General features: G+C 43.3%; 1 long non-coding RNA gene across 1 annotated transcript; it reads right to left on the bottom strand.

Moving 5' to 3' along the window:
• Positions 1 to 10,712: 10,712 nt before the first annotated feature.
• On the bottom strand, positions 10,713 to 18,178 carry LOC121037330 (uncharacterized). Its single transcript, XR_005793719.1, has 4 exons — positions 18,068 to 18,178; positions 15,342 to 15,371; positions 13,447 to 13,509; positions 10,713 to 10,784 (listed from the first exon to the last, which is right to left on the bottom strand). It is a non-coding gene; the product is annotated as an uncharacterized LOC121037330 (long non-coding RNA).
• Positions 18,179 to 26,992: the final 8,814 nt, after the last annotated feature.

Here is a 26,992-nt window from a genome sequence, read left to right as displayed (position 1 = left end):
AGATGAGGTTTGGGAATATTCCCCATGGTCTGTACACTCTAGTTCTCTGAATGCCCATGAGTCCATTTCTGGGTCTCTCTGTTTCCATCTCTCTTCTTTCTCTTTTAGAAAACAATCAACTGTGTGCAATCATGGCAACATGGCATTTGTGTCGATGATTGGACTTTTTAGGCTTGCCCTAGGTGTTTGGCCAATTTATCTAGACTATGTGTTACCTAAGCAATGTGAGATTTTCAGCAACTCTTGTTCCTCATTTTGCCTTATAAAACATCAATTCAAATGATCTCATGGCCATATATCATTATGGGGTCAGTTGGGGAAAATCAGTGTTTAGAATGTCAAATAGCAATTAATGCAGCAAACTGGATATTTAGTGTGGAGAATGGGTTTGTGGTTTCATTTTTTAGTTGGAAACATGGTGCTGGTGGAGCTGGCCTTAACCTTCAGTAATAACCCACAGGTGCCGTGGCTGCTGCCAGAGGAGATGGAGACCCAGCACAGGTCGGATGCAAGAACAGTGCTCACACTGGGTGCCTCAGCACTGAGAGTTCTGCAGCTTTCTCCATCCTTGTAGGCTCTATAGGCACCAATTTGAGTAAGCTTGGCCCACTGCCAGCATCTGATAGATGGTCAGATGCTCTGGGCATCATCTGCTTTTTATAATACTTTTAACCTGTTGGGTTCTTTTAAACTTGATTAGAGTCTGGAACCAGTGAAATACAATTTGGATTTCCCAGGAATAACAACTGACAGAAAAGGAACACTTTGAGAGTGCCAGGCGATGGATAAGCATCTCGTTTTGTAAAATGTCATGCCCTCTTTTATTCTTATCTACAACCCTTGCACAGTAGGGGTGGCTCTGCCATCTCTAAGTGCCTCTACCGAAGTATAGATTGAGGAAGCATCTTCTAGAGGGTAAATAGAACCAAAAGCAAAAGCAGCAAGCACAGATGACCCACCTGTGAGTGTGTACATTGAGGAAGCAGCTTCAGAACCTAAGGTGGGGTTGGGGGCTGGTGGGCCATTAGCACCTGAAGATGGAAAGGCATTGGCATGGCTTATTATAATAATGCTTGCAATATGGAGTTTATTCAATACATTGCTTAATGACTTGATTTTGACACAGGTTGAAAATGCCTGAGGGTGCATAAAAGCAGTGACATCCTGGGAGGTGACAGCTCGTCCCCTGAGCACACGATGCTGGCTGGCATCCTCCATGGGCCCGCAGTCGTGCCTGGCCTCACGCCTGTGCGCGCACTGCCCCAGGTGGCTCTCGCTGCCCACACACTGCACATCTCCAGCACGATCTTCCTGGAACCTGCCCCAAAGTGCTCCCCGCCCCCCCGTGGGTGCCGCCACGGCCTGGCCATACTGCAGCTGGCGGCACACGACTGTGGCCTCGGCCAGGTCCCAGAGGTCATCACGCATGGTCCCCCACGTGCCTTGGATGAGAACCTCTGCTCGGCCTGAGCACCTCCCTGTGCCATTCACCAGCCTCACGGCCATCCAGGCTCCTGGGGATGCACAAGCAGCAGAAACACTGGGGGACCGCCCCCCCCCATATCTGGAGGGTTTCCTTCATCCTTTTGAAACCCTAGGTCATCATGTCCCCAGTTTACAAACATGCAAGATCACACAGTCCTCATGTACCCGCACAGTTAAGAATAGTCAGAATAATCTTCGGATTCAAATCCCTTCAACAAGTCTTTACTAAATCTCCCCTTGCAAAGGATGAAACTCTTTTTCAAGAAACTTTCAGAATTCCCAGGTTCTTTTAGTCACTTTATCCATGTTATTCCTCTGCCATGGATAGCCTGGAAATGGGAAATGTCAATATATCTAATGAAATAGGAAAGATCCACACGCAGATAGTATCTAAATGGACTTCTGTTGTCCACACTACATTAGTCTCACAGCAACTTGGTCCCTTTGTCCCCCATAATCTTTCTTTATGGCTTTACTATGTAAAGGAAACTGAGTCAGGAACTGACATATGTTGTTTGTGAGTGAAATGCCAGAGCCTCTGAGAGCCACTAACTTAAACGTTTCTCTCTTAATCTTTGCAACCCCATGTGGCGTGGCATGGGTTTCCATTTTACAGATGAAGAAATTGAGGTGAACCAAAAGGTGAAAAAAGGTGAAGAAAATTGCTCTAAATGCCGTAATATGTAAGTGGGCTGGCTCCCGCGTTCACTCCAGCTTGGAGAAACGCCTCTCTCCCTGCTTTCCATCAGCCCTTAATTTCCCAGGAACTGTTTCCCATACCTGCAGGTAGAGGAGTCAAGGCCGCAGAGGCTGTGGTCAGTGAGGGCTCTGAGAAGCCATCAGCTAGGAGGAACACAAAGCTAGGTCACCATCAGTCAGTGGAGCAGAAAGAAGAAAGCGGACACACTGCCCGAAGGACTCATTCTGAGACCCTTCCGGAGCTTTGTGTTTTCTTTTGATTCATCTAAATAAGTCAACATCAAATGAGATGGTTTAGTTTTTTTAGTCGTCTGTTAGATATTCGTGGTAAACTTATCCTTGAATCCTTGGCTCGGTAGAAATAAGTCTTTAAGAAACAGAACATAAGAACATCATACTTAAGGAGACCTAAAGGCAGTAAAATAAGCCTCTGCAGATTAATGATGCTGTGTGCCACCATGAATAACAAATACTTATTCAATGCAAAGAAACTGAGTCAGAGTGCTTGCACTTAAAAGCCTTAAAACTCAGGGTGCCTGGGTGGTTCAGTCGGTTAAGCGTCCGACTCTTGATTGAGGTTCGGGTCATGATCTCACTGTTCGTGAGTTCGAGCCTCACATTGGGCTCTGCGCTGACAGCACAGAGCCTGCTTGGGATGCTCTTTCTCCCTCTCTCTCTGCCCCTCCTCTACTCTCTCTGTCTCAAAATAAATAAATAAACTTTAAAAAATTTTAAAAAATAAATAAAAGTCTTAAACTCAGTCAGAAGCTAGAATCTGTGTACAAGTAATTATAATATGAGGTGCATTATAAGGGATGACAACAGAAAAAAATACAAACATGCAGGATATGACTTCTTGTGGAGACCGGGGGACCCTACCTTGAGAAATGGGCAGAAGAGATGTGGGGAGAGCTCGTTTTAAGCAGCATGGGTATTGGAGGACAGCGACCTTCAATTCAGACATTCAGAGACATGAGGAACTAGGCATTTTAATTTTTTAAAAAATATTTTATTTTTAAGTAATCTCTGCACACGACGTGGGGCTTGAACCCACAACCCTGAGATCAAGAGTCGCATGTCCACCAACTGAGCCAGCCAGGCACCCTGCATTTTATTTTGATTAGAATACTGTGGTAGCATATGTATTACTCCCAGATACTTGGATTTTACATTTTCCTTACTGATATTATGCAGAGAACCTCCTAAGAGATGATACATAAGGGAAAGGGGATTTGGGTGGAGTATATTTTATGAGCATTGCCTGCTGTGACTTCTAGTGGGGATTTAAAAAACCTTTTTTTAATGTTTATTTATTTTTGAGAGACACAGAGAGTGCGCATGAGTGGAGGAGGGACAGAAAGGGGGAGAGAGAGAGAAAGAGAGAGAGAGAAGCGGGACTGGAACTCACCAACTTAGATCATGACCCGAGCCAAACTCAGACACTTAACCTACTGAGCCACCCAGGCGCCCTCTAGTGGGGGTTTTATAGAGTTAATTGTATATTAAAGACTCGTAGATGTCCCGTAGCAAAGGCACCTGTTTAATTTGTTTAATACAATGAATTCCTAAATTCATTGGGCCATAGAACCTGTGTGTGTGTGTGTGTGTGTGTGTGTGTGTACGCGGGCACGCGCGCGCGCGTCACGTGTGTTAGCGCTCGCAATTCATCTTAATATGCTGTTGATCTGTAGTTCTGGGAGCATATTCTCAGAAACATCTTTACTTAGCTACCTCAAGGATGCTGCTAGGGACTGGAGACTCCTAGCAATGTTTGTTACTAAATTTACATTTTTTTCGAATTTCTAGAAATAACTTGTAAACTTGAATAAATTAGAAGATATAAAGCTTCAGTATAAACTCAAAAAAAAGCTGCTTTCTTAAGTACCTGTTGCTGTTTGCTCTTCCTCAGAGGTAATGGGTTCCGTTGTTATTTCAGCAGCTACAAAGAAAAGAAAACATTGGTTAGTGATAGCTGGCACCTCGCAGACACACAACTAAAGCTGAGAAAAGGGAAAGTTCTCTGGCACTCCAAACAAATTTCTGGTATCTCTTGGTGAAATATAAAAGCCAGTTCTAAAGAGCTTAGTGAATTTCCAGCCTAAAGATAAGATTCTTCTAATCTGGGATCTGATTCTCACTTCACCACAAATTAGACATGAATATCTGTTTCTTGATCTGTAAAAGTGGGAATCAAGTATGATAATGGATAAGAAAGAGGTTAATAAATTAAGGAATGAATAAATTAAACAGTTGTCATAATGTCTCCAAGTCAATAAATACTTCATTGTTTTGGGAAACAACTCACTAGCCACAAAGACAAATACCAAAATAGAAAATTTTAAAAATACCTTTTTATAGCAACATCAAAAACCATGAAATTGTTATAGATAAGTCTGATAATGATGGGCAAAATTTGAACATAGAAACATAAAAAAATGTTGAGGTAATGAAAGACCTAAATAAATGAAGAGATGTCCTGTGTTGATGGATCAGAAAACTCAATATTGTTAAGATGTCAATTTCCCCCAAATTTATATATAGACTCAAATATATATGTGTAGACTCTACATAATCTAAACTAAAAATCCCAGCAGATATTTTTTGTAGAGATTGACAAGTTGATTCAAAAATTTTATATGAAAGGCCAAAAGCCTAGGTTAGCTAAAACAATTTTGAAAAAGAAGAAAAAAGAACAAAGTGATTTCATGACTTAGTCTGAAGCTACAGGAATCCAGACAATGTGACACAGGCATGAGAATAGTAACATAAACCAGTGGAACAAGAGAGGGAGTTTAGAAATAGACTCACGTATTAATGATTATTTTATTTTTGACAAAAGTGCCAGGTATTTCAGTGGAGTTAGGAGAGTCTTTTAGACAAATTATATTGGTATGATTAGAGATCTATACGGGAAAAAAAAAATACTTTGAACCATATTAAAAAATCAACAAAAATGGATCATAGAACTAAATGACAAACCCACAACTATGAAACTTATAGAAGAAAACAGGAGAAAATATTTGAGAACTTTGGGCAAGTGAAGATTTCTTAGAATATAAAAGCACATTTGACTGAAGAAAAAAAATCTTGGTAAATTGGACTTCATTAAAACTTAAAAATTCTGCTCCTTAAAAAAGACTTAAGAAAATCAAGAGACAAGTTGTAGACTGAGAGAAAACATTTGCAAAACACACATCTGAGAAAATACTTGTACCCAGTATTTTATAATCTATAATATTTCTATATTTCTTTAATATATAAAGACCTGTCTTACAACATAAGACAAAAAAAGATTTGAACAGATGCTTAACCAAAGAAGAGATGTAAATACACACATTAAAATGTACTTAGTGTCACTGGTCATTAAAGGAAAGCAAATTAAAACCACAAAGAGAGATCATTCTCATTATAGGAGAGGAGACTATAATGATCAAACAAAAAATAGAATCCAAGGGTTGACAAGTATGTTGAGTAACTGTAACTCTCATATGTTGCTAGTGGGAATGCAAAATGGTACAGCCACCTTGGAAAATAGTTTGCAATCTATATATGAATGTTTTAAGCAGCTTAATTAATAATAGTCAAAAATTAAAAATAAATTCAATATCCATCAAGTGGCAAATGGATAAACACATTTGTCACATCCATACAGTGGAATACTACTCAGCAATGTAAAAGAATGAATGTCTGATTCTTGGAGATACATGGGTGAATCTCAAAAGTGTTCAGCTATGTAAGCAAGCCCAACACAAAATGCTACATATTGTCTGATTAAAATATACAATATTCTGGAAAAGTCAAATTTTTTTAGGGTCAGAAATCATATGGGTAGTTGCCAGGACCTGGGGTTAAGAGAAGGGATTGAATAGAAAGAGGCATGAGGAAACTCTTTAAGGTAGTAGAAATGTTTTATATTTTGATGGTAGTGATGTTACACAACTGCAAACATTCATGAAAGTTCTTTGAACTACATGGTGATCTTTACTGTAGGTAAGTTAAATTTCCCTAAGTCTGACTTTTGTTTTTGAAAAGTAACTGATTGCATGTAAACAATGGACTATAATGTTGGGAGCCTGTAGGCAGGGAAGCCAGTTAGGAGAAGTCTGTGTTCATCCAGGAAGGAAGAGGTGATGAGGATTTGGATTAGGGCAGTGGCTATCAGATAAAGAGGAGGCCACGAGTGCAACCACCTCAGGCTCTTGGCTATAAATGGAAAATGCTTCATCCACAGAGACCTGATTACTTACGTAATAATGAATATCCATAAGTTTGCAATAGTTTACCTATCTTCTTGCTTGGATGTTTAACTTTGCATATACATAACCATTAAAATCACATCAACTAAAAACAACCAGAGAAGTGATTCATTAATACGAAGTTTGGCTTACTAGATCGAGTAGCTTTTGCTGTTAATGGTGATGGCATTGGTGTTGGTAACAAGGATGTGGATAATGATGGCATTGATGATGGTGATGATGGTGATGTTGGTGATGGTGATGACGGCAATGATGACGGCAATGACGAAGGTGATGATGGTGACAGTGGTGATGATGGTGACGAAGGTGATGATGGTGACAGTGGTGATGATGATGGTGCTGGTGACGATGATGATGGTGATGGCGGTAGCAATGGTGATGATGGTGATGACAATGATGATGACAATGACAATGGTGATAACAGTGGTGACAACAATGGCAGTGACGATGGTGATGATGACGACGACGATGGTGAGAATGATAATTGTGATGGAGATGATGATGATAATTCTGCTTTTATTTATTAGGATAAAACGGATTCCTTCTTTCTTTTTAAGACAGTGGTTCTCAAAGTGAGGTCCCCAGACCAGCAGAATAAACATCCTGTACTTTCTGGAAGTGCAAATTCTCACACCCCCACCCTAGGCCTGCTGAATCAGAAACTCTGGGGGCGGCCCCGCCATCTGTGTTCTAATAACCCCTGCAGGTAATTCTGACACCCAATAAAGTTTAAAAACCACTGCTGTAGGATAAAAAAGAAATTCTTGCAATGGCCCCAGGGTTTTTCCTAATGGCAGAGGTACTCCAAAAGCACATAAGCATAAATTTTCAACTGATGTGATGTCTTCACCTGTTACAAAGGATCAGGCCCCACAGACTCCAGAGGGATGATTTTCTGATATAATTATTCTGGAAAGTGAATGGCAATTTTCTCTCAAATAAGTGGTTTGTGATGACTGATGGGCATAGTCATAGACAACTATCCCCAAATCAGTGACCTTTCCAGTTATCCAATGGCCCCATAAGTATCCTGTCTTGCCTGTGGCTGCCTGGTAATTTCATTCTGATTTAGGAAGATTCTGGCACCTGGCTGATTGGGTATTTAGCTAATTTCTGAATTCCCTCTTTGCTAATATTGCTCTTCACTGTTCAGCTCTCCGCCAAGCTAAATGGTGCCTGGGATCTACCCTCAAGCAGCTTCCCAGAAGAGAGGTCATTCTGGCCAGGATTAGTGGGTTTCCTAGAGAAGAACCTGATTGCACAAGAGCAAGGTCAGCCCCACATGCCTATATTCTGGGTTCCCTGTGTTACGGTGGAGCTGAACTATAGACTGGGAAAACCTTTGAGGCTTTAAGTGATAGGGACCAATCAAACCAACTTCTGGAAACTGCTTACAGCTTGATTTAACAGGGTCATTTCCATTCCACTTCTAACACCCAGGTAAATATTAGCCAGCCAGAACTAGAGCTAAGAATAGGATATAGAAACAGCCAAGTCAGTCTTACCTGGAGGGGAGGGGCTTGTCGTCAGAGAACCTGTTAGTGTAAAGAGAGGAAATCCTCACCCTCACTGGAGGGGCCAATGGCTCATTGCTCAGTTTCTGTAATAACCCATTCTGTTCATGACTCGTTCAGAATGCAAAAAGACCCCTCACCTGAGCAGATGGCTCCAGCATCCTCCTCATGCCCACAGTTGTGAGTGAACCAGGTATCGTGGGCACACAGGGCCAGGTGGCTCTCCTCACCACTGCAGTGCACGTTATCCAGGAGAATCTTTCCAGAGCCTGGGCCAAAGTGGGCACCCAGGGGGGCAGACACTGCCTGGCCGCACCCAAGCTGCCTGCACACAACATGAGCCTCCTTTAGACCCCAGCCGTCATCACACACCGACCCCCAGGTGCCGTGGTAGAAGACTTCCACCCTTCCAGAGCATCTTCTGGTGCCATCTACCAGCCTCACCACGGCCCGGTCTTCTGTGGAAACCAAAGCTACTGTAAGTTTTTGAAACTTCCCTATTCAACTCGCCCTATTTGCCGCGCTTACAAATTATGAGGAATCTTGTGGTTACTCCACATGTATAAGAGCATTCTAGGAAAAAAATTACTTAATGATTAGACCACTGTGTGATGTGCTTTTTATTAGTCACTTAACAAAGCAGATTAGATTGTGGGATATCATGCACTGGTGCTTTAGGACTTGACATCAAGAGCGCAGAAATGAAAAATTAAAAGAATGCATCTCTGTCAGTGGGGAAATGCATAATTTAAATGGCTTATTAAAAAAAAACAAACCCTATAACAAAACAGCAGTTAAAAGCAGTGAAGTGTCTATATATGTGTATCAACATGGGTGAATCTCAAAAACATAACTGAGTAAAGAATAAGAGGTACTGGGGTGCCTGGGTGGCTCAGTCGGTTGGGCGTCCGACTTCGGTTCAGGTCACGATCTTGCGGTCCGTGAGTTCGAGCCCCGCGTCGGGCTCTGTGCTGACAGCTCAGAGCCTGGAGCCTGTTTCAGATTCTGTGTCTCCCTCTCTCTGACCCTCCCCTGTTCATGCTCTGTCTCTCTCTGTCTCAAAAATAAATAAACGTTAAAAAAAAAAAAAAGAATAAGAGGTCCTGAATGATATATGGGGAATAATGTAATTTGTGTGAAAGAAAAACATGAAATAACATATATAGAGATCACAGAATTCCTGTTTGTAAAAATATGAAAAATGAAGATATATACAAAATTCAAGACAGTGTTTATCTCTGAGGAAGGAGAGAATAGAGACTGGGATTTGGGAATTTGAGGAACTTCAAATTTATTTATGATGCTCTATTTCTTGGTAAGCCTGAAAAACCAATATACCAAAATGTAAGCATCAGTCATGCGTAGGTAAAGGGGACATGGTTATGTGCTTTCTTAATCTCTGTACTTTCTGAACTTTAGAAAGTTTTGCTGGATCATCAGGAGAGTGAGGCTGAACAGGTGCCAAAGCAGTGGGGGGCCCAGACAAATCCTGGAGGCAGTGATCTCTCTTCCTGTAACTGTGGTCTCTCCCCAGGCACCTCTGAGGCCTCTACCGTAGCTCCCATGCTCCCTCCCTGGTTGTGGTGACCCCCTGGAGTCTTCGAGAGCAATGGCGCATCCTGTGGGGAAGGCTGCTGACCTGATAGGCTGGGCCAAGGAGCATTGGCTCTGCGGCTGGAAGACAAGGCGTCGACCACAGGTAGAACTGGAACAATTCGGAAACAGTGATTAGAACTTAAACTTCTCTTCCTGAGATGGACACAGGACAACGTGTCAGAAAACAACTCAGCTGACAGCTTGTGAAGAGCCACTAGCTATGCCACACCTTTCCAAAACATCTGGACTGGCCACAGGCTCATAAAGAATGACTTTCTGATGAGGTTGAAGTCGAGTTCAGGCTGCTGATAGAAAGCGCCTCAATGTGATCCTGATCCCCCAAATATCTTACTTTCTTTAGTTTTACATCAACTCCTGGTTCTGCATAAGGTACTCCGCAGTGGTAAAATAAGTAAGTGATGAATTGGGCAAAAGTTTGAAAAAGGTTTGTATTTATAAGGATGTTGATTATCTTGGATGAGCTCACGGAGGACATCATATAACCTAGCGATATGGCCCATCTGTTTGTACCTTCCAACTGGATAGTAAGGACTGGTGATGGAACTGTCGCCTTATCTGATATGAGAGTTGGTAACTTCTCATTATCTGCTGAGGCTGAAAAAAATACTTGTTAGAAGGATTTGTCTTCATTACCTTGCTCACCTATGAAATACTAATACTTCTTTCTGAGGAGGAATATTAGTAGAAGGAGGGACTACTGGCACTTTCCAGAGTGATGTCTGTGTCCTTGAGCAGAGGGATTTGCCCCCAGTCAGCACCCTGCACTGTCGAGCAGGATTGTTCTTGGCCAAGACTGAAGTTACCCCAAGAGGGATTAAATGGCCTGTTCACACATGCAACACTTTTATATTCATTTATTGACTCGATAAACTTTATTGAGTGTTTACCGTGTGCCAAGCACCGTGATAGCTTCTAGAGGTACAGTGATAAGCAAGACAGACAAAAAACAAACAAACAAAAAAACCCTATCCTCATGGACCATAAGATCAGATGTTGAAGCTGACATTGGCATCACATTGTCCCTAGATCCCTTGATAGTGAATCTTCCCCGGCCCTGAGCTTCAGCTCATCCTCCTTCCTGTGGGCTCGAATGCGAAAGCAGCAAATACGAAGTATCACACCCATTTTTGGTGGTTGTAACCATAGCTGGCTGGCTTACCTGATGATGTGGTTGGGTGATTAATGTCTTCTGGGACAGTGGAAGTTGAGTGTGCTGTCGGGAAACAACAATACAAGGAAAATGACTCCTGATGTTGGATACGAAAGAGAAGGACTTTTTTCACCTGCTTCTTTTTTTTTTTTTCCAACATTTATTTATTTTTGGGACAGAGAGAGACAGAGCATGAATGGGGGAGGGGCAGAGAGAGAGGGAGACACAGAATCGGAAACAGGCTCCAGGCTCCGAGCCATCAGCCCAGAGCCCGACGCGGGGCTCGAACTCACGGACCGCGAGATCGTGACCTGGCTGAAGTCGGACGCTCAACCGACTGCGCCACCCAGGCGCCCCTTCATCTGCTTCTTATTTCCAGGAGGAGAATTCAACTAGCTCTATATAACTCGTTCAACACAGGGAGTTTTAAAGGGAAGAGCAACCTTGAAAGTATTATGCCAGACACAATAGACCACTTATGGTATGACTCCATTTGTGTGAAATATCCAGAATAGATAAATCTGTAGAGATAGAAAGCAAGTTGGGGGTTGCCGGATGCTGGGGGAGGAATTTTGAAAAGTGGCCAGGACTATCAGCAAAGAGCAGAAAAGCTGTACCCTCTTCACCCAGCCTAGCGGTCATGGAGCACAACCCCTCTTCCTTGAACAGTGCTTGGTGCCCGGGAAGCACCTGAGTTCCACAGGACACACCCCAAAGGACTGAAGCCTACACTCACGTGGCATGGCTGTGAGCCACACTCTCCGCCAAGCGCTCTACACAAACTCATTGATTTACTCCTTACAACTCCTTGAAGTGCATAGCTATTATCCCCATTTCAAATAAGGAAACTGAAGCACAAAGAGGTAGAGAAAACTGGTGAGGGTCTCCTAGCTGGGAGGTAGGAGAGAGTGGCCCCAAACCCAGTGGTCCAGCACTTGGCTCTGAGCATTGTACCGGCAAGTAAATGGAATATGCCACTCAGATTTCAAAAGAATCCTTAGCTACTTAGACACCAGATCTGAGAACTTAATGCATCTGCCCTCTCTTCTGTTAATATTTGGAAGTAGATACAGATACACAAACTAGGGCCAGCCAGATGGGGCTCATTTATCTAAGCATTTACTTATTTATTCATTTAACAAACAGTGAACGCCCTTCAGACAGCCGTCATCAGTCTCAACTCTGTGTGTGTGTGTGTGTGTGTGTGTGTGCGTGCAGGGGTGGGGGTGAGGACAATGTCACAGATGAGAAAACTATGGATTCTGCTCCGCGAAGCTGATCATGTCTTTGGAGCAAGTACATACATACAACTCTCAGGAAGGAATAGGAGCTCTGAGCGAGGACAGATACAGAGCTGAGAATCTAGTAGAAGGAGCCACTGCTGCCACTTGGGATGGGAAGGACTGGACAAGGCGTGGAGGGGGCTGATGCTGGTGTCCTCGGGCCACCGATAGGCAACGGACAGCTGGTTTGTGGAAGACGGGAAGGGTAAGAAACTAAGTACAGCCCTGGCTCAGAAATTAGCTCAGCCTTTTGTTCTCAGCTTCTCTCTCCGCAAACGGATCCTCATGGTTTCTGAATAGACAACAGGCCCAGTCAGTCTTTCTAGTAGTTTAAGGATTTTAATGTGGTTTAGAGAGTTAAGGTAGTTCAGAGATTAAGCTCTAGGATCTGAAGTCAGATTGTTTGAGTTAATCATTCCATCGACCTTGCGGACAATATTTAACCTATTTGAGTATGAGGTTCCTCCGTTCAGAGAATGGGGATTATAGAAGTTCCCTCCCCAGCAGTTGGGAAGATTAGATAAGAAAATCCACATCAGGCCGTCATGGGGACAGGCATGGCGTGAGGCAATGCTGTCCAAGAGAAATGAAGTGCAAAGCCACGTACATAATTTGCACTTTTCTGGTAGCCACATTTCAAAAAGTAAGAAGAAAGAGGTGAGATTAACTTCAGTCATATATCTTATTTAACCCAATATATCCAAAATATTAGCATTTCGACATGTAATCAATATAAAGATGTCAATGAAAGCAGTTTTACGTTCTTTTATCACACCATGCCTTTGAAAGAACCAGTGTGTGTTTGACAGGCACGGCAGCTGTCTGTTCTGCCGAGCGGCACTTCAAGGACTCAGCAGCTATGTGGACAGTGCAGGTATGAGGGCTTATACAAGGTTATCATCAGCATTGTCAGAATATGGATTATTTGATGGTACGAATGAAATGTCCGTAGTTACTGGTGAGTCAGCATCGAGCAGCACAGTGATGAAATAAAATGGCCCATAATTGTGACCACCATTCCCCACAACTAAGAAGAGGTGTCCCTTATTTATGTGATTCACTGATACAGACAAAGAATGAGGTCTTTGCTCTAGTTTATTTCTTCAATTCAAGAGGTATGAGGTGATGCTCTCTCTCTCTCTCTCTCTCTCTCTCACCCTTACCTTTTTTCCTCTTCCTCTTTACATTTGTGAAATAAGGGAAATGAGGAGCCTTGTGTTACGAGGTTTTCTAATTGTAGTTATAGATGATAAACATAGAGCAAATCTGGACAGCATGAAATCCTGACTCTCTAGGGTCTTCTTGTCTCCTTCTTCTCAAATCGTTCTGTCTCAAAGAGAACATCAGCGATGTCTAGTGGTGGTGGCAGAACTGCTGACTGTCACGACAGGAGCTGCCGTAAAACTGGTAATGGTGGTGGCAGGTGGGGCAGGGAGCCCTACCTGGTGATGTTGAACGTGCCGCAGTCACGGGAGACAGCTGAGTTGAGACGGCAATGGGTAGAACTGTAATAAAGAAACATCCGTTAGCGGTAAGTGCCCACAATGACTCGAGAAAGAAGTGGCCAGCCAGGGACTCCCTGTGGTCTCAAAAGAGGTCGGTTTTGCTTCAGCTCTGAAGTGATCAGTGTGTAAGTGATAGAATGAATCACCCCTCAGTTGCTGACCCTCAGCCCCGTGGAAGCTCAGCTCAATCATCTGTGTCCCCTCTCTCCCAGACTTGATGTCCAGGCACAGATATTTGGTGTTTGTGACAAGAATGATGTGTATTGGGTTTTAATATTCTCCCTAAGAGCTGGCTGGAGGTCTGGACCATCAGGACCCCCTGGTTCTTGCATTCACTTGCTCTGTTTATTTCCTTCCTCAGCCTGTTTCAGCACTGACGTGGCTCTGTGGCACAGGTATTGCCCTAGCATGGGAACTCTCCATGGATCCACACAATTCCACATTCTCTCCTGCCTCCAGACCTGCCTCTGCACCATATGTAGCCCTGACAATTACTTACAATATCCCTTAGGAACACCGACAGAAGAAAGGACAGTGGGCAAGAACATCGCCTCTCTCTTCATACTGACTCAGGTAGAGGCTACCCCTCTTCCTTCTATCACACCTTTTCCTCTGTTTGCTTTCTGGGTCACCAGATTTCAGTGTACGTCCTGAGACATGTGTCCATCTCTGTGCCACTGAGAGTAGCAACTACAGAATTGTATTTAAGTGTGGGAGGCAGGATACCGGCCCCCCAAAGTTGTCCACATCCTAATCCTTGGAATCTGTGACCATGTCATGTCATGCGGCAAGGGGAATTAAGGCTGCAGATGGAATTAAGGTTGCTAATCAGCTATCTTAAGATAAGGGACATTATCAGGGCGCCTGGGTGGCTCTGTCAGTTAAGTGTCAGCCTCTTGATTTTGGCTCAGGTTCGTGGGATTGAGCCCTGAATTGGGCTCTGTGATGACAGTGCAGAGCCTGCTTGGAATTCTCTCTCTCCCTCTCTCTCTCTCCCCCTCCCACACTTGTTCTCTCTCTCTCTCTCTCTCTCTCTCTCTCTCAAAATAAATAAATAGACATTAAAAAAAAGATAAAAGACATTATCCTGGGTTATCCAGGTGGGCTCAATGTGATCACAAGCATTCTTAAAAGTGGAAATAAAGGCAAAAGAAGGCAAGCAGAGAGAAATTTGAGGACACTACAGTGTCATCTTTGAAGATACAGGAGTGGGGCCATGAGCCAAAGAATGCAGATGGCTTCTAGAAGCTGGAAAAAGCAAGGAAATGTACCTTCCTCTAGAGCCTCCAGAATGAACATAATTCTGTGAGATATTAACTCAGTGAGATATATGTTTTGGAATTCTGATGCTAGAATTGCAAGATAATAAATAAATTTGTGTTGTTTAAGCCACTAAGTTTGTGTCAATTTGTTACAGCCGCTATTCAAAACTCATACAAAAAGCAAATATTACATGTGACAAACGATATTTCCTCCAAAGAAAATTTGAAACATATCATTTATAAAACTTAAGAGTTTGGATATTCTCAGAGGAGCTGGCCAAAATGAAACTTCAAGACAATTAAAAATCCACTGTGTTTAAAATTGTCTCTAGTATTTATTCAAAACAATGGCATTGTTACTTGCCTTTTTTTAGAAGCTAGTGAATCTATTGGGGTCAAAACCCTAATACTCTCACAAGTAAGGGCAGGTTATAATGAGTCACTCAGCAAAATCACTCAACAGTAACCCTTTCATTTATTTCTTTTCTGGATTTGGATGGGTAATCAGAAATATTCCAGGGGAAAATAGCCCCAAAATATTCTCTTACCAAAAAAAAAAATGTCTCTTACCTGATAATGTGGTTGCTGAATTTCCATCACCTATTGGTACAAATAAATTGAAATGTTTTTTATTCAATTAAACTGAATAACCTTTATTTTACTTAGTTACCAATTTTCAACAAAATCTTTAATGTGACAGGTCCAAAATATAAAATGCAAAAATACAGTGAATTCCTGGTGAAATGCAGTCCCTTGGACATGATAGAATCTCAGAAGTATTTGCTGATGTGGTTGTTTTGAAGAGACTCGACAGGTAATAGCTTTAACATGTGATACTAGCTTTTCAGAATGTCCCCACATGGAGAGCAAGCCAGTTACCCCTGGAACTTGGGGCCACCTGCCTGTCTAGGGAAGTGGCTCCCAACTGGGACAAAAGCAGAATGACCATGGTCATGGCCACATCTGACCTACTTTCTCAGCTCCTGCTTCCCACAGGACCTAGTAGTTCATATACAACCTCCCAGACCCTCAGTAAACATTTCTATTAATCTGAGTATATTATACCCTACTACATGTTTCCAATGACTGACAGTAAAATGTATATATCTGCATAGCAAATCCGGAAAAATAAGAATGCAAGTTTAATGACAATATGGGTCATTATAGAGACATTATGGGACATTAAAGAGAAATAAGTCGAAAAACAACCTACTAACTAATTTAACCAATAACCAACCAACAAAACTCTTAGCTAGTTATTAGAACTGATTATTCAGTTAAGCTCTGAACTTCCTGGAGTTAGAAGAGAGATGGAAATCATGGTGCACAATGGAATTGTATTTAATAAATAAGTGTAGGAGGCAGAATTGCCTGATAAGTGGTATCTTCCAAAGGGAGTTATTGCCTTTGTTTGAGGACCACTGAGCATGTTAGTGACTAACACTTTGTCTTCAACAACAACTCTATAGCAGAGGCAGAGTGCTAGTGTATGTCTTTTGTTTTTCCCTCAATAGATATTTATTGAGAACCTATTATGCACCAGGACCTGTCCTTGGTTCTGACATAAACTTGCTGAAAGTTCCTGCTTTCACAGGACTTACATTCTGGAAAGTGGGATGGGAGGGACATATGACAAGCAGGTGAACAAAAGAAAACTATAAAGAGAATCTCAGATGGTGTAAGTACTGCGAAGAGACAAACAAGAGGTTGATAAAATAGAACATGACCGAGAGGGAGTCTATTTTGGATTGTGTAGTGAGAGGAATCCTCTCTGAAGCAGTGATATTTTAGCTGAGACCTGATTACAAGGAGCCAGGTAGGAAAATTCAGAGAAGAGCTTTCCAGACAGAGGGAAAAGTCAGTGCAAAGGCCCTAGCAGGAGCACTCCCTTGTCAGTTTCAAGAGACGGGAAAAAGGCGAGTGGGGAGCACAGTGCTAGATGAGGTGTTTTCTTGGTGGTCAGAAACCCAGACAAGGATTAGATCATTTGCAGTCTTACTGAAAAAGACCTGGACAGTATTCCAAATATAATAGTAAAACTTTGGAGGGTTTTGAGTTAAGAGCGATGGTCTAATTTATGCTTTATCAGCCAGTTCTAGATACTGTGCCGGGAACAGGTTACATGTGTGATGGAAGGGAAAGAGCCAATGCAGAAGACCCCTTAGAAATTTGTTGCAATAGTGAGGGTGAGATGCTGAAGGTTTGGAGACAGAGTAACAGCGGAGTTGGGAGATGCTAATGGGTTTAGCATACATTTTGGGAAGTGGAGCAGAATTTTCTGAGCGTTGGTTGTGATCATTGAGGGAAAGGGAGCAACAGAGATGGCTTTTGGTTCAAGAAACTAACGGAATGGGAAGAATAAGTCTGTTTTTTAACATCAACCCTCCATAAAAGCCAAGCAAGGTATCAGAGTCTAACAGATCTATGACCCTTGCTAACTTCATGGCCTTGGGCAAGTTGATTAACTTTTCTATGCTTCAGTTTCCTCATCAGTAAAATGGGAATTACAATAGTACACACTTCATAAGATTGCTGTGCAAATTAAATGGGTCGTGCATGCAAAGTGCTTGGAATTTATTTGTCAAAGCAGGGGTCAAATCTAGCCCAGTGGCTGTTCTTGTAAACAGTTTTGGTTTTTTTTGAAACACAGGTATGCCCAGCAGTTTACAAATTGTTATGGCTGTTGCTTTCATGCTGCAGCAACAGAGCTGAAATGCAGCAGCGACCATCTGTTCCACAAAGCCCAGAAGATTTACTATCTGACCTTTTACAGAAAAGGTTTGGTGACCCCTGAATTAGAGAATCAAATAACTAATAACTACACAGGCAAAGGTCTTAGAAAAATGCCTGGAATATCCTTAACACTCAATAAAATTTGGCTTTTGTTATCATTCTGCATACATGACCTCCTTTTAACCCAAATGGAGCTTTACAAATTAAGTGTTTTTATCCCCTTTAAATAAGAGAGTCAGTGGCTTGCCCAAGATCTCAGGAACTTAACTCAAACCTGCTGTTGCCAAACCCATTGTCCTTCCCTCATCCCAAAGCCCACCTGGGCTGGTACACAGGCCTATCTCGAACATGTTGCTACTGGGTTCACTAATTCCAGATCTCATCAGCTTCCTAGTACACCAATCCATGGATAGTTTATGTATACAATATGTAATATGTTGCCCCCTCCAAATCTGGTTCAGCAATCCCAACAAAAAACCTTTTGGTTTAAAACCAAAACTGCATTAAAAATTTGCATTAAGTAAGGACAAATACTACAAAGTCAACATGAAAATACTTCCTACCTTGTGGCATTGGCAGTGATTCCTGTGCATTCTCTGCAGGGAGAAAGGGTGGACAATTCAAGTGACTGTTAGGATGTAAAAGTATTCATTCCCTTCTCCAGCCACAAGAGCCACCCAGTGGGAGAGAACATACGTTGAATAGTTGTGTAAGCTCTACAAATAATTTACCAAGGTATTTCCTTAACGTTGGCACATTTAACAGCAATTCCACTGGATGGAAAGATCAATACCAGAGAATAACTTAAAACCCACACAACTGAAATGAAAATAAAGCTAACTTTTGTGGAAGGAAGAAAGTGGCCCAACCACATTTGCAACTTAATGGTACGATCATCTTAATGGCCCAGGAATGTGGAAATGGCAAATAATTGTCAGAATATGGCTATCTGAGCACCCCCCTCCCCCCATTGATTCCCTTTTTTCCTTCATGATCTACGTACTACCTGCCCAGGTAGCACATAAAATGAAAAATGTCATGTCGTGGTAATCCTCAGATCAATTTCGTAGGTGTTCAAAATGGTTTGGTGCTGAGCTAGCTGTGTTTCAGGAATGAGACAAGCTCAGGGTCCCCATGCTGCTCTACTATCTTAACTCTTCCCTGCTTTTCTGCTCGAAAAATGTCATGTCAGTAAAGCAAAAGCATGCCGTTAACAACGCAGGCTTGAAATGTTCAGTCTCTGTCAATATATGGGAAAAGAAAGACGTAACGTTGGAAAAGGGCGGTTGTTTCGAGAGATGCTTCAACTCAAAATGAATTTTAAAATGAAGGAATGGGGTTCTTAGAACGAAAATGTTGACTCTCTCTGCCTTAGTTCAGATGACTTTAATTAACCATCACATGCAAAACTGTTTATTAGTGTGTCTAACAACACATGTTCACCTGGCTGTCACTGTGCTGTGTCCTGTAACCCCTCCACGTGAGAGGCAAACGTGTCACACACATGAGACAGATGCGACCCTGTGGCTTTGCAGAATAGTCTGCTTGGATTGAATCCCAAACCAAAAACCCAACTCAACGACTAAAATAAAACAAAGGCACATCAAAGGGGGGTTAAAAAAGAGAAACAAAAATAAATGGAAACAAACCAGAACACTTCCTGCCCCCCCCCCCCGGCCCGGTATTTTATTGTTTGAATTGACTTATTAATTACCTTAGTGTCATATGGATCCAGTCTTTCTATCTGAATACAATTGGGATTTTTTTTTTTTTTTTTTTTTGGGACAGAGAGAGACAGAGCATGAACGGGGGAGGGGCAGAGAGAGAGGGAGACACAGAATCGGAAACAGGCTCCAGGCTCTGAGCCGTCAGCCCAGAGCCCGACGCGGGGCTCGAACTCACGGACCGCGAGATCGTGACCTGGCTGAAGTCGGACGCTTAACCGACTGCGCCACCCAGGCGCCCCTGTAATTGGGATTTTTAACAAGTGACCAAGTTCACTGCTCTAGACCCACTACATTATTTCCTTTATTTCCCACTGGCATAGACATTTATGTCTTTAGTGCTGGTAGTATAATGAATACTAGTCACATATTTGGTGGATATTCATCAGTTTGTCTACAGAGTGGTTCTCAATCAGGAGCAAGCCTCTACCCTCCAAGGCACCTTTGCCCATGTCTGAGGACATTTTTGGTTATCATAGCTGGGGGTGTCATTCACTATTCTTAGATGAGGGATCCTGTTAAACAGCTTATATTCACAGGACAGCCCCCACCACAAAGAATTATGTGACCACAAACATCAAGTGTGCTGAGACTGAGAAATCTTGCTCTAGAATAATCACATAATCACTAATTGGGTGAAAATTTATGATTAGCAATAGAGGGCCCAGACTCACAATGGGCAGGACAAAACTCAGTGCTGTTCTAATCTATAAACTCCCTCTTTCTTTGCCTTTGTTAGACTGCAAACTTGTAGTGGGAAAAACTTTATCTTCAGTGTCCTGAAGAAAGGTAGATTGCATTCAGTGATTGATTAATGTCGCTGTTGACTAATGTTGTCTTTTCCCAGTCATTTTGAAATCTAGTCCTTGTAATGGAACCACTAAGGTCTTCCATTCTTCTCTATAAAAAAAAAAATTCCATTTCAACATCTTGTGGCTAGAAAATTCCTGAGCTCCAGGTGAAGCTCTCAGATTACCAACGTCTCTTTACTTTTGGCTCATACACATGGCCAGAGATGGGCTATGATTACACAGGTGCAAGCATCGCTGAGGGAATTAGTGAAGATGCCATCTGCTTAATGAGATGTGGGCCCTCAGAGGGAGAGGTGACCATTACCTGAGCAGATGACACTGGCGTCTTCTCCAGGACCGCAGTTATGGAGAGACCAGTCGGTATGAGGACACTGTCCCAGGAAACTCTCTCTTCCTGTGCAATCCACATCATCCAGCAGAAACTTGCCCTCCCCTTCACCAAAGTGGGCCTCAACTGGGGCTGCGAGGGCACGCCCACAGTTCAGCTGCCGGCACACCACATCAGCTTCGTTCATGTCCCAGTGGTCATCGCAAACCCTGCCCCACTGGCCATGGTAGAAAACTTCCACACGTCCAGAACATCTGCCTGACCCATTCACCAGCTGTAGTTGTGGCCAGTCTTTCAAAGACACAAAAATATTACATGTTAAGAGAAGGAACACATTCTGTGTTAACCCATTTGTTCAACCCTTCAACACATATTTGTTGTGTTGTTCAACCCTTCAACACATATTGTTGACCCCTGCTGGGTCATAGCAGATAGCACTCCAGGTATTGTGGCTCACCAAACAGACCTGGTTTTGCTGTCACAGAGATGAGAGTCTAATCTGAGGAGACTGGAGGAAGTAATCACATTCATCCAAAATTAAGTTTACATTTACAACTATGGTAAATGCTAAGAACAAAGGGGGAGACGTCTGTAGTGTTTGAGAATGCATACGGGGCTACTCCAGGATATCTTTTCTAAGAAGTGATTACAGACCCAAGGCTTGGACAAAGAAGAGAAAAGAGCTAAGTAGATAAAGAAGGAGGCAGAGGCTTCCCCAGTTCATTGAAAAACAGGAGAGGTTTATGAGTGAGGTGAGTGCACAGAGATCCCCAGTTGGAATCGTTCTGTTGGGTAGCACGTGACCCACCAAGTCATATGAAATGAAGAGGAAAAAAACCTTGACTCACCACCAGGGAATGGTGTTAGGATCTCAGCATCTAAGAGCAGAGAGAAAGAAATGAGGCATCATTGCCATCCAAAGTGGCCCACCCAAGTTTATTGGGGGGCATCACATGTACTTGGTGGGCTCACAGGGCAGACACTGAGCTAAGGGCGGCCTCATGGGGTAGACACTGAGCTAAGGGTGTGCTTTGGGGACTGGATTCAGCAGGTTCATTCTGACCAGAGGCAAGTGAGACCTGACAGTGTATTTGGGTAGCTCAGAGTCCCTCACACATTATTTTAAACTGGGTTCTTTCTGGGAACATGGCTTCTGCCAGAAAGGTAGGGGGTCAGATGCTTGTAGAAGTGTATTCCTATGGCTCATAAAGGGACTTCTAAGGAAGAAAGGTGTTGAAGGGCCCAAGTTAACCAGAAACAGTGGGCTTTTCTCCATTCATCTCTGAATATGCTAAAAGTCTGAAGTTAGGATTTTTCTTTAGTACAATTTTGGCTCACTTATGCCTTTGAATGCTAACTTATTAAATCATATTCATATCCATAATTCTCTGAAATACATTTAGGCAACAAGAATGAAACAGTTTTGGGAGAAAACGTTTCCTCCATAGTTAAAGGCAGAGAAGCTACCTTTTTTTCCCCCTTCCTCTGTTGAGTCCTTTGATTAAATTCACTATTTGTCTTCTGCTCTCCCCCACCTCCATGATGGATTCTGTTACACAGTCAGAGGATTGGGGTCATGTAGGGACGTTCCCTTAAAGATATACTGCAGGGTGATTCTTACCCAAAGCTCCTGAAGTCTCATGTTCATATTCTGCGAGAAAGAAAAGAAAGTTGAATATAACTGGAGTCTATCAAAGATGGTAACAATTCTGGAATGCCCTGTGCTTTTGGAAGGATCAGCAGCTGTCCCACTGCTATGACCTCAGTGAGAAAGTTCAGCCTGGAATTTGTTCTCTGTGTGATTATTCCAAAAAGTATGCTTGGAAGGAAAGACTTTTTTTTTTTTTTACTATTTTCAATATTCGTTGAAATACAAACATCTTAGTCTAAACTCCATGCTCAGGAATAGCCCAATACATCCAGTCAGGGTTGGTTTGTCTGTTTCCTGCCCTGAGATTGAGACTGGGGACACCTACAGGTGGACAGGGACATCTTTCTATGGTGCGTCTTAGCTCACCAGTGTTACCTTATGTGAATGCTTTTATTTTTTTATTTTTTATTTTTTTATTTTTTTAAATGTTTATTTTTTTTTTGAGACAGACAGACAGAGCATGAACGGGGGCGGGTCAGAGAGAGAGGGAGACACAGAATCTGAAGCAGGCTCCAGGCTCTGAGCTGTCAGCACAGAGCCCAACGCGGGGCTCGAACTCACGAACCATGAGATCATGACCTGAGCTGAGCTGAAGTCGGAGGCTCAACCCACTGAGCCACCCAGGTACCCCTGTGAATGCTTTTAAACATTGGTTTTCATATTGTGATAAATATGATTGTATTGTGACCTGGAAATAAAACTCGGAGTGACCGTTGAAGACAAACAGTTTCCAAGGAGAGTCTGTGCTCAGGGCGAGCAACCCTGGGCTGTGCTGTTTGGGGCATTTGTTTGAGGGACATAGGAGCTGATTAACACCCGGACATTTGCTCTCTCATCGTATCGTTAATTGTTCATTTCCCCAGTTGACATTCAGTTTTGATAATCAGGGAAGGTGGGTCTGGAGGCTTTGGTTTCAATAACTTAGGGCAGCTCTACTCGAGGAGTACCGTGTATCCGGGGAAGGTGCCAGGGCTTGGGGTACATGGGTGGGTGGGGAGCCTAAATTATGAGGAAAGTGTAGGGCGGCTCACAGGGCAGCAAGACAACTTTGAACATTTGCAAATTTTGTCGAGATTCAGGGCGCTTTTCCAGCAGGTAAGGCATATTTGGTGGAAAGGACAGAGTACCAGAGGTGAGGTCCAGAAGCGTGGATATTTGCCATGTGACTTTGGTCAAGTTACTTGACCTTGACTTAACCTTGTTGTTGAAGCTCAGTTTACTTATTTATGAATAAAACAAGCCTGTTTGAATTGTGTAAGGATGGGATGTGATAACAGACAGAGGACCTTGGAAAGCTGGAAATTGCTCCATGACCCGATGGGATTCCCACTTTGAGGCAGCCTCTATCGAGTGACTCAGTATGCCCAGACTTGGAATACACGGCATGCTAAGATTATAGTGAAATATCATATCTGAAAGATTTTAGGTTTTCTCTGCCCCCAAATGACAGTAAACGTAGTCAACTGTAATCACTAGATAGGACAATTAGAGGAAATTATCGGAAGAAAGCTGGACTAAGGTTGATACTTGAGGAAGAAGCTACAGCCAACTTTGTTTTCATTAGTAAAACAATTATTAATTGATTAACTATCAATTATTAATTAGCACACACTTGTTAAAACGAGTAAAGTCAACTGCACATGCTTAATTCCAAAGCAAGGTTTCTTTCTTTCTTTTTTTTTTTTTTTGAAGATTTTATTTAAAACATTTTTTTAATGTTTATTTTTGACAGAGAGAGACAGAGCATGGGTGGGGGAGGGGCAGAGAGAGAGGGAGACACAGAATCCGAAGCAGGATCCAGGCTCTGAGCTGTCAGCACAGAGCCGACATGGGGCTCGAACCCACAAACCGTGAGATCATGACTTGAGCTGAAGTCGGATGCTTAACTGACTGAGTTAAGCATAAACTGAGCCACCCAGGTGCCCCTTGAAGATTTTATTTTATTTTATTTTATTTTATTTTATTTTATACCTAATGTGCAGCTCAAACTCAAAACCCTGAGATCAGGAGTCACATGCTCTACTGACTGAGCCAGCCAGGCGCCCCAAAAGCAGAGTTTCTTAAACTCAGCACTATTGATATTTTGGGCTGGAAAACTCTTTGGGGTGGAAGGCTGTCCTGTGTGTTGCAGGACGTTTAGTCCCTGACTTCTAAGATGCCAGCAGCACCCCCTAGTTGTGACAATCAAAAGTGTCTCCTGGGGCGCTTGGGTGGCTCAGTCAGTTGAGTGTCCGACTTTGGCTCAGGTCATGATCTCGCGGTTCATGAGTTTGAGCCCCACGTCGGGCTCTGTACCTGGAGCTTGCTTTGGATTCTGTGTCTCCCTCTCTCTCTGCCCCTCCCCTGCTCATGCTCTGTCTCTCTCTGTCTCAAAAACAAATAAAACATTAAAAAAAAAAAAAAAAAGTGTCTCCAGACATTGACAAATGTCCCCTGGGGGACAAAATCATCCCCATTTGAGAACAACGGTTTAAAACTATACTTAAAAAGTGTTTTTAAATTTCCCTGAAGTCAGATTTTTATAATAATGTGTTAACTGGACTATTATCAGCCTCTCCTTCCCGCCAAGGTGCTGGACCAAAGGACGTGCGACCTGAGACTGGCTGTGTCCTCCTTCCAAAGTCCCAGGCTGCCTGGAGCACCCAGGTAAAGCAAAGATGACTTCTGCCCAATCCCATCTGTCCTAGGGACTCACAGGAAGCAATTTGGTTTTTTTTTTTTATATATATTTAATATCTACAATACTCTTTTATTATTATTATTTTTTTTAATATATGAAATTTATTGTCAAATTGGTTTCCATACAACACCCAGTGCTCATCCCAAAAGGTGCCCTCCTCAATACCCATCACCCACCCTCTCCTCCCTCCCACCCCCCATCAACCCTCAGTTTGCTCTCAGTTCTCAACAGTCTCTTATGCTTTGGCTCTCTCCCACTCTAACCTCTTTTTTTTTTTTCCTTCCCCTCCCCCATGGGTTCCTGTTAAGTTTCTCAGGATCCACATAAGAGTGAAACCATATGGTATCTGTCTTTCTCTTTATGGCTTATTTCACTTAGCCTCACACTCTCCAGTTCCATCCACGTTGCTACAAAAGGCCATATTTCATTTTTTCTCATTGCCACGTAGTATTCCATCGTGTATATAAACCACAATTTCTTTATCCATTCATCAGTTGATGGACATTTAGGCTCTTTCCATAATTTGGCTATTGTTGAGAGTGCTGCTATGAACATTGGGGTACAAGTGCCCCTATGCATCAGTACTCCTGTATCCCTTGGATAAATTCCTAGCAGTGCTATTGCTGGGTCATAGGGTAGGTCTATTTTTAATTTTTTGAGGAACCTCCACACTGCTTTCCAGAGCAGCTGCACCAATTTGCATTCCCACCAACAGTGCAAGAGGGTTCCTCACAGGAAGCAATTTGAAAAGCATCTGGAATGGTTCAACCACAGGTGGGTTCCAGGCGTTCAGGAAATCAGGGGGGCTGGGGCCGCCTTTCCTCTGCAAGCCAGTGAGAGGGCTTGGGAATGTGATTTAATGGACCGAAAGTCTCCTTCAGCCCTTTAGCCAGCTCTCGAGATAGAGCCGCCTGCAGTGGGAAAGGTCCCAGCAGGGCAGGCTCTGGTCCCCGCCATCACCAAGAGAGGCGAGTCTGCTGCTTTGTGGCGGAAGCTGGCATGTGAAATAGTTTAGAAGTCAATCCAATGGGACAGGGACATTGTGTTCACTTTCACTGCTGGATCTCCAAGCCTTCCTCAATAATATCTTCTGAATGAATGAGTGCTTGGCTCTTGGCTAGCTGATAATGTTAGATCCTGCTTCCTGGCGTGTCAGATTTGGGAGGAATGATCTGCGTCAGATCTCCTCTGACTCTGCCGTAGCCAGCAGCTGAGGATCAAGGAGGGGGCTGCCTCTGGCCTCTGACTCCAGAACTTGCCCCATCAGCCAGAGATGGTTTATTGGACACATGGCTACTTGGTCTCTAGGAGGTGGATGTCCTCAACAAGCAGGCACAGCATCGTTGGCTATGACATGACATGTTAAGGATAATAATGATCAGGTGTCTCCCCTCACAGCAGGGAGAGAGGGAGGAGAGAGGGAGGAAAGCCATTGTTTTGGTTGCTATCATTATTATTTCCATTGTGTTCGATAAAAGTGAACTATGGGGCGCCTGGGTGGCTCAATACATTGAGCGTCCGACTTCGGCTCAGGTCATGATCTCACGGTTTGTGGGTTTGAGCCCTGCGTCGGGCTCTATGCTGACAGCTCGGAGCCTGGAGCCTGCTTGGGATTCTGTGTCTCCCTCTCTCTGCCCCTCCCCTGCCCATGCTCTGTCTCTCTGCCTCTCTCTCAAAATACATAGACATTAAAAACAATTAAAAACAAATTAACAAAAAGTGAACTAATGTACAAAAAGCCACATGAAGAGGAAGAGGAGGTTGGGGGGGGGGGGGGCGGGCACATCAGGCAGGGCGGGTAGATGCTCCTGCCTCACTCAGTGCCCCCGCTCAGAGCTCTAACGCTCTGCTTTCACAGGTCTTGAAATTCTGAATAATTTCTGAAAAAGGAGACCCACATTGTCATTTTGCACCAGGACCTACCGTAACGTAGCCCATCCTGGGACCGGACGAAGCCTTTTTGCTTCAAGCCTAGCATTCTTTGCGATATGATGACCTTTGGCTTCTCGAACGGACACAAGCAGACGGGGGTTAGATTTGGGGTGTCCAGCTGTGCTGGGGAGAAACTGAGGACACAACTGGGGCGGGGGGAAAGGAAACTCAAGTCCCAGAGAAGCGAGCAAGACATTTACCCGAGCAGGTGACACCAGCATCTTCCCCATGCCCGCAGTTGTGGGTGAACCAGCCAGCGTGGGAGCACTGTCCCAGGTAGGCCTCGGTCCCAGAACACTGCACGTCGTCCAGAAGGATGGGGCCGGAGCCCTGGCCGAAGTGGGCCTCTCCGGGGGCGGAC

The sequence above is a fragment of the Herpailurus yagouaroundi genome, unplaced genomic scaffold (genome assembly GCF_014898765.1).
Source record: "Herpailurus yagouaroundi ecotype Mexico unplaced genomic scaffold, PumYag 163, whole genome shotgun sequence".
Classification (NCBI taxonomy): domain Eukaryota; kingdom Metazoa; phylum Chordata; class Mammalia; order Carnivora; family Felidae; genus Herpailurus; species Herpailurus yagouaroundi.
This window is presented reverse-complemented; position numbering and strand designations above follow the sequence as displayed.